General features: G+C 62.2%; 1 pseudogene; it reads left to right on the forward strand.

Moving 5' to 3' along the window:
* The first annotated feature begins 922 nt into the window (after positions 1-922).
* Positions 923-5,164, forward strand: LOC132368680 (thimet oligopeptidase-like; annotated as a pseudogene).
* Positions 5,165-8,047: the final 2,883 nt, after the last annotated feature.

Consider the following 8,047-nt stretch of genomic DNA (forward strand, 5'->3'; position numbering starts at 1 on the left):
GTGGAGGGAGAGGGAGAGGGAGAGGGAGCACGAGAGGGAGAGAGGGAGAGGGAAAAAGGTATAGGAAGAACGGAACAGGGAAACAGGGACAGGGAAAGGGGGACAGGGAGAGAGGGAGAGGGAAAGAGGGAGAGGGAGAGCAGAGCAGGGAAACAGGGACAGGGAAAGAGGGAGGCAGAGAGGGAGATGGAAACGGGGAAAGGGAGGGGGGACGGATAGAGGGAGAGGGAGAGAGGGACAGGGAAAGAGAGACAGGGATGGAGGGAGGGAGAGAGGGACAGGACAGGGCAAGAGGGACAGGGAGAGAGGGAGGGAGAGAGGGAGGGAGAGAGGCAGAGGGAGAGATGGAGGGAGAGTGAGAGGCAGGGAGGTAGAGGGAGGGAGGGAGGGAGGGAGACAGAGAGGGAGACAGAGAGGGAGACAGGGAGAAGGGCTGATGGGGGCTCCCTCCCCCTCCCATCCTCTGCCCACTGCTTTCTCTTTTTTCTGCTTCAACAAACACCAGGCGCCTTTCAGATCAGCCCTGAAGTCAACGTTGATGCTTGGGACGGCCTGACCTCCCCGCTACCTTCCAGCCCAGGACCACAGCTGGGAGATGAAGTCTGCGGGGCCCTGGGGGGGGCGGCGGTGGCGGAGGTGGTGGAGGCAGGCACCTCCTCTGACGCCCAATCTCTCCTCGTTTACGAGGCAGCCGCCAGCTCCCCTCCCTGACTCCCCAAGATTTGGGGCCATTTTAATATGTGTCGATAATGCCATGAGCTACTATTTAACTTTTCCACGAGGACCCATCTCCCGAAATGCAGTGGTTTTCAGGCTTGGCTGCACTAGAGAACCCCCAGGGAAGGGAGAGACGTCTGTACCTCCCTCTCTCTCCCTCTCCCTCCGTATCTCCTTCTGGCTCTCTCCCTCTCCTTCTGGGGTGATGCCCGATGAGCTCAGATTCGCAGATGTTCCCCCCATCCCCTCTCTGTGCCTTGCGTGGGGCCTGGGCCTTCTCACTGTGGCCCGGGAACAGCCTCGACATTCAGACATCGGTTCCTGCAAGGACACTTGCGTTTGGTCCATACCGCATGTGGCTGCAGTCTGTGCTTCTCCCGTTTAGCATCTTCAGTAGATGGGGGCTGTGCATGAGCCCTTCATCTTCCCCGCAGACACCACTGGTGCTTGCTCGGCCTCGCGGGTGATGTCCACGGGGGACAGACCTGTGTCCCCACCTTCTTGGGCTGCAGACAGGCCACGTTGGTCCTGTGGTGACTGGGGGCTCCCAGGAGAACCCCACCGCAGACCCAGAGAGGTGGCCCCAGAGAAGGTGGCGTACGCCTGGGGCCAGGCCTCACCAGCCAACCACGGGGCACCTGCAGCAACAGGTCTCTCGCCGTCCAGGGGCTGGGTGTTCAGGCGCCGTGGGGATGAGCTGCTGTCTGCACGGCAGCCAAGTTTGTATTGTTGAGCCCGGGGAGGCCCCTGGGTGGCTCCTGGAGAGCCTGGTCACATTTCTTCCTGCCCTTGGCCTTAGAGCTCATCATGGTTCATGCCGTTTCTGGTTCCAAAAGGACCTGTGTTCATAAAGACCACATGTTAGGACAGCACCAAAGTGTCTAGAAATCCAGGCCAGGAGGAGGAGGGAGGGGGTTTGGCTGTGCCCGCCAGTGGCCTGAGAGCCCTCCCACCCACAGAGACCTGGCCCGGGGCCTGTGGGGAGGGCGTGGCCCACGGTCCCCAGCGCTGGCTGTCTCTGGGTTCCAGGAGAACTGCGCGATCCTCGGGGAGCTGGTAAGGCTGCAGGCTCAGAAGTCCCGCCTGCTGGGATTCAGCACGCGTGCCGACTCTGTGCTGGAGATGAACATGGCCAAGACCAGCCAGGTGGTGGCCACTTTCCTAGGTAACCCCGCCTCCCCGAGTCCCAGTGGGGACGGGGGTCAGGTGGACCTTGACTGGACGTGGTGCTGCCTGAGACCCCACTGTGTCAGCCCTTGGGGGTCGCCTTCCCCAACCCTTCATTCTGCCTCGAGGGGCGTGGGGTGGGGGGCGGCTGGGCGGCTGCCACAGGGACATAGCTGAGCCTCTCCCCTCTGCCCGCAGATGAGCTGGCCCAGAAGCTGAAGCCCCTCGGGGAGCAGGAGCGGCCGTGATCCTGGAGCTAAAGAAGGCTGAGTGCCAGAGGCGGGGCCTGCACTTTGACGGGCCCATCAACGTCTAGGACCTGCGCTACTACATGAACCAGGGGGAGGAGACGCGCTACCACGTGGACCAGTACCTGCTCAATGAGTCCTTCCCCATGCAGGTGGTCATGCGCGGGCGGCTGGGCATCTCCCAGGAGCTGCTGGGGCTGACCTTCGACCTGGAGGAAGGCACCAACATGCGTCACGAAGATGAAGATGTGAGGCTCTACACGGTCCGGGACGCGGCCTCGGGCAAGGTCATCCATCAGCAAGTTCTACCTGGACCTCTACCCTCGGTGCATGCGTGGGGGAACCTGTCGGCCGTGGGCCGGGGCTCCTCTGTGGTAGCGGGGCCTCACCCGCGTCCCTCCCCAGGGAAGGGAAGTCCGGGCACATGGCCTGCTTTGGCCTGCAGCCGGGCTGCCTGCAGCAGGACGGGAGGCGCCAGATTGCCATCGCGGCCATGGTGGCCAACTTCACCAAGCCTACGCCCAACCCGCCCTCCCTGTTGCAGCACGATGAGCTGGAGACCTACTTCCATGAGTTCTGGCAAGCGATGCACCAGCTCCGCTCCCAGGAGGGGGCGGGCGAGGGGCTGAAGGCAGGGGGCGGGGAGGGCCCGGGCTCTCCCGTGGTCCTCAGGCAGGCCCTCGCCACGGGATTCTTCCGCTGATGTCACCCCGCACGAGGAGACGCTCTCGGTGTCAGTTTCCATCATCAAACCCCACGCACTGGGCGCGTAAACGACGGAAGTGGATGTCCTCGAGACTCTGGAGGCTGCAAGTCCCAGATCAAGGAGTCAGGACTGGTTCCCTGCATGTTAAATACAGGTATTCAAGAGTTGCCTTTAAAAAAGACAAAATAGAAGAAAGGAACGTTGCATGCAAGGCTGGTGACAGGCAGTGATGAGAACCAGAGGTTAGGCTCTGGGGCCAGGAGCACCACGCCCTGTGAGGTCCTGGGGCTGCTGCAAGTCTCGGTGGAGGCTCAGCAAGTCCCAGTGACTTCCCAATGGGGGGGTCCCCAGCTGAGCGTCTGGGCCCAGGACCCAGTGCTCGTTCAGTCTTCCTGCAGTCAGCCCTTCGTCCTGAGAGCGATGCTCTCACAGACTGCAACCGGAGCGCGTGGGGACACTTTACTGAGCTGTGCAGCCGTCACTACTGCCCTGTTCTGGAACATTTCCCTCACCCCAAAAAGGTCCCTCACGCCCTTAGTTATCATTCCCTCCCCTCCCCTGTCCCTGACAACCAGGAACCCACTCTGACTCTGTGGATCTACCTGTTCTGGACGTTTCCCCTCAGTGGGGTCACACCCTGTGTGTCCTTCTGTGTCTGACTTCTCTCGCTGAGCACCGTGTTCTCACGGTGCATCCACGTGGCAGCGAGTGGCAGGGCTTCACACCTTTGCGTGGTCGAGGGCCGGAAAAAAGACAAACGAAAAGAAGGGCACGTTGCCTGCGACTCTGGTGACAGCCGGGGATGAGAACCAGAGGCTAGGCTCTGGGGCCGGGAGCGCCGCACCCTGTGAAGCCCTGGCGCTCCTGCCAGTCTCGGCGGGGCACGGGCAGTGCCGTCCCCCAGGAGCTGCTGGACAAGCTCATCAAGTCCCGGCTGGCCAACCCCCGTGCGGCCGGGCCGAGGGAAAGGAAAGGGGCTCCCGGACCGCCCGGCTGGAAAGCACGGCCTGGACACAGTGCCAGCGCCCCCGTCTCCTTCCTCCCGCCCTCCAGGCCTCTTCAACCTGCGCCAGATCGTCCTGGCCAAGGTGGACCAGGCCCTGCACACGCAGACGCCCTCGGACCCGGCCTAGGACAATGCCCGCCTCTGCCAGGAGATCCTCAGGGTCCCAGCCACGCCAGGTAGCCAAGCACACGCCGGGCCCACCTTAGCGGTCGGTTGGCGGCTACTGCCCAGTTCAAGAGGATCCTCTGGTGGTGTGTGAAGGGGGACCGACTGACGGGCTCTGGTCGAGGCCCGCTGACCTCTGGCCTCTTCCTGCCTGGGTTCCTGGGCTGGTCCCTCCAGCTGTGGCCCGCGGAGTCCGAGGGTGGGCTGGGCGTATCTGCACGTGCTTTCTGGAGAGCCTGGAAGAGGCAGGAGAGGGCTTCATACCCCGGACGGAACGCGTCGACGAGGTTTGCCCGTGCGTGTCGGTGCGGAGACGCAGTTCACTCCCTCGTGAGCGCTTTAACCCGCGCTCTCCCCGTGCTGGAGGGCGAGCCCTGACTCATCCCTCGGAGCCTCGGGCAGCTGTCCCTGTAAGAGGCTTAGGGGTGAACCCTCGTGAGCTTCAGCAGAAAGTCGGCAAAGATTGATTTGTGTCCCTCCACTGAGTTGCCCGCAAGGTCCCCGTTTTCTAGAAGTGTTGGGCCAATACTCCCTCTAGTGGCAGGGGACTCAGACAGGGCTGCTTTGAGGCCCCAAGCTCTGGGCTCTGGGGAAGGGGCACGGAGCGGCCAGGGGGCCGGGCAGGAGCCTCTCCGCGTGTGTCCCAGGGACCCACCTGCCTGCGACCTTCGGCCACCTGGCAGGAAGCTATGACGCCCAGTCCTATGGCTACCTGTGCAGCGAGGTGTACTCCGCGGACACGGTCCACACACTCGTTTCAAGCAGGAGGGCGTCCTGAGTGGCAAGGTGAGAGGCCGGCCTGCCGTGCAGACCAACACGGAGGTCCTTGGCCTGGGCCTAGATGCTTGTGCCGCCCGCCTGGGCCTGCCAGGCTCTGAGGGCCCTGCCCAGAACCCCCTGCTCCCCTGCCCTTTGTTGAGTCACAGCAGAGGTGGCCACACCCACACCCTCCGTGAAGGGGGTGCTCCACCCTCCTGCAGCCCCGCCCCCTCTCCTCACGTTGCCATGGACTACAGAAGCTGCATTCTGAGGCCAGGGGGCTCCGAGGATGCCAAGGGCATGGTGAAGCTCTTCCTGGGTTGTGACCCCATGCAGGACGCCTTCCTCCTGAGCAAAGGGCTGCAGGTTGAGGGCTGCAAGCCGCCGGCCTGCTGACGGCACGGGGTTTTGCCCCCCCAGGCGGGCCGGGTGCCTTAGCGCCCCGTCGGGGCGGGGGAGGGGCCGTGTGTCCTCCCAGCCCCCGAGTCCCCGGCGGCCGGCCTAGGCCAAAAGTCTCCACCTGGAAGTGTCTGGAAAGCCTGGCATCAAGGCTCCCCCTTGTTGCACTAATGCAATCCCTTCCTGGGGAGCTTTCCTGGTAACAAAACGGTTCTTTGAAAACGCAGCCATTAATAAAAAAGACTCTACTCCTGGTCTCTGCCTGCCGTCCCTTCCACCACAGGAGTGGCATGGGGGCCGTCACCCTGGGGGGAGTTCTGACCTTGGTCGGGGATCAGCCCTGGGGCCGTGGTGACGCGTCTGGGTCACTGGGAGACGGCTGAGCTGTGGGGTGAGTTCAGACGGGGATGGTGCCCCGCACCCCGACCGGGCAGGCTCTCCAGTGAGGGGGTGTCAGTTTCCTGCCGGCCTCTCGCCCGTCACTGTTTGGCATCTCGGGGGCTGTGACTGGCTGGAGCTGGTTCTGGCGGTGGGCACAGCTGCGGGAAGCCCGGCTGTGGCTGTCCCTGTCCCCGTGTCCTGTCCTCCTGCTCACGGCCGGCCGGCTGGCTCCCTCTGGTCATCGGCAGCTGCTGAAGTCTGGACCACAGCAAGGGGCCGCCTTCCTGGGTCCTAGCAATTCTTCCCAAAGGCCTTAGGGATGTGTTTGGTGGCAGTAGGAATTCAGAGAGGGTGCTGCACCACTGGAGCGGTAGGGTGGCTCTGGACCGTCCCGTGTGTCCTTCCCTGGCCTTTGAGCTCCTTGGGAGCCCTGCCTCCACAAAGGACGCCAGGCAGCGGAACGAGGGCGCGGGCGGCGCCCCGACCTTCTCCCCGTGGCCCAGGCGGGCAGGCCATGCCACGCTCTGTCCTCCCCTCAGCCTGCCCGCCCGTTCTGTTGTTATTTTACCGAAGAGGACACAGACATTCAGAGAGGCTAGGGTCCATGCCTGAGGTCTCATATCCAGTAAGTGTCAGAGCCGGGGTTTGAACCCAGACAGCCTGTCCCGGAGACCGCGCCCTAACCTCTACACAAACCACCTCCTGGTTCCCTTTATTAGCACAAGACTCATTTCCCTGACAAGCCCAGGCCCCATAAAGGCAACCCTGCCTCCCCCACGTGACCAGCCCTTGCCAACTACTCACCCCAGTGGCAGAGGGACGAGCCACACAGGGGACCCGCCCGTCTTGGCCATGGGGACACAGACACCCACTCACACCCAGAAGGACCTCCTCTTTACCTTAGGCCACACGCCCATGCCGAAGGAGCTGCTGTCTGCCAGCTGGTGCAGGTACAGTTCTGTCCTGGAAACAGAGAAGGGACCAGAAGTAAGGGAGGACCCACCCACACCAGTGGCCTGGCAGGGCAGGTGGGCATCATGGCACGGGGCTCCACAGAGTGCCCCAGGTGGCCCCGGGGTCTGCCTCAGGCCCTGGCCCTGCCTCCCGAATATTCCTCACTTGCTGCCCTCAATGGGCCCTTCTTAAGTGAAGGCCTTCCAGAAGCTTCCTTACTCCTCAGTTACCCTGCTCTGAAAACTGGGAGTTTCCTCCCTAATCTGCCCTCTCTCCAAAGGGTGAGGTGCCCCTCTGGCCTTAGCCAGGAGGCTCAGGACAGGTTGGGCCTGCCCTTCAGACGGGGGTGGAAGGCAGGAGACAAATGATGGGGGACGCAGAGGCAAATTGAAAATTATCACCCCTCGCCTGGGGTGAGCACTCCCTGGAGCTTCACTAGATAGAACCTTACTCATTCGTTCAACAGATGAGGAAACCAAGGCTCAGAGACAGGGAGCCACATGTCCAAGAATTCCCAGGAGTCAGCGAGGGGCAGAGATGACTCCCTGGGCCACCTCCCCCAGAAGGCCCTCCCAGATGAGTCTTGTGGCTTCTCTGCTGTTCCACCTGGTGCCTCCTCGCCCTGAGCTACCTCAGGTGCACCCAAGGCTCTCACAGAGTTTAGGAGCTTCTGGAAGATTTGGGGTCTGCTGTTCCTTGCCCACCTCCCACGCTGCTGTCAGAACCTGTACCAAAATGTCACCGTCACAGCAGACATCCACCACCACCCCCCAGCGTGTATAAAGAGCCATATGTGAATTATCTCACTTAATCCTGTAAGGTCAGCAGTCAAGGTACTATTTCCACTTTACAGAGGAAGAAACGGAGGTTCAGAGCAGGTGACACCTGGCCAGGTTCACCCAGCCCAGGAGCAGTACCAGGCAGCAAGAATCAGAGGCCAGATTCCTAACCACTGGGCTCCACTGCCTCTCACCTCTGGGCAGAGGCAGGGCTGGGGCCCTGGAGAGCGGAGGCCCTTTGTCTCACTGCCCTCGGCTGTCCCTGCTCAGCCCAGTCGCTCACCTGAGAGCCAGGTCCAATCCGGATAGCATCTGGGAGAAAACCTCGAAATTGCCTTCCCCTTCCAGCTGCCGGGCCACGTGGCTCTTCTCCAACAGCATCGTCTGCCAGGGGAGAGGACAGGCGCCGGTCAGCACGAGGCCCCGCTAGGCTGCCCGCACACCCCCACCAACCCCCAGGCCCACTCTTCGAGGCAGCACCTCAGGCCCCAACTTGGCTGGACGCCTCCAAATCAAAACGTGCCAGGCCTTTGTCTCACCGATTCAGAGTCCACGCAGGCAATCAACGAATGCAACGGGCTCATTCCGATGAAGGAATCCAAGGGTACTAACAATTAACCCAGAGCCGCCCTCCAACACACTCTTATGCAACCGAAGCCCTTAATAACTTGACCCACATGGTGATGCACGGTAGACTTTCAGGGCCGGGACAGAAAGGGATTTATCGTGCACCAGCGAGTCTGGGTATTCTCCTAGCTCCACATAC

Source organism: Balaenoptera ricei, chromosome 1, assembly GCF_028023285.1.
Source record: "Balaenoptera ricei isolate mBalRic1 chromosome 1, mBalRic1.hap2, whole genome shotgun sequence".
In the NCBI taxonomy this organism is placed as follows: Eukaryota; Metazoa; Chordata; class Mammalia; order Artiodactyla; family Balaenopteridae; genus Balaenoptera; species Balaenoptera ricei.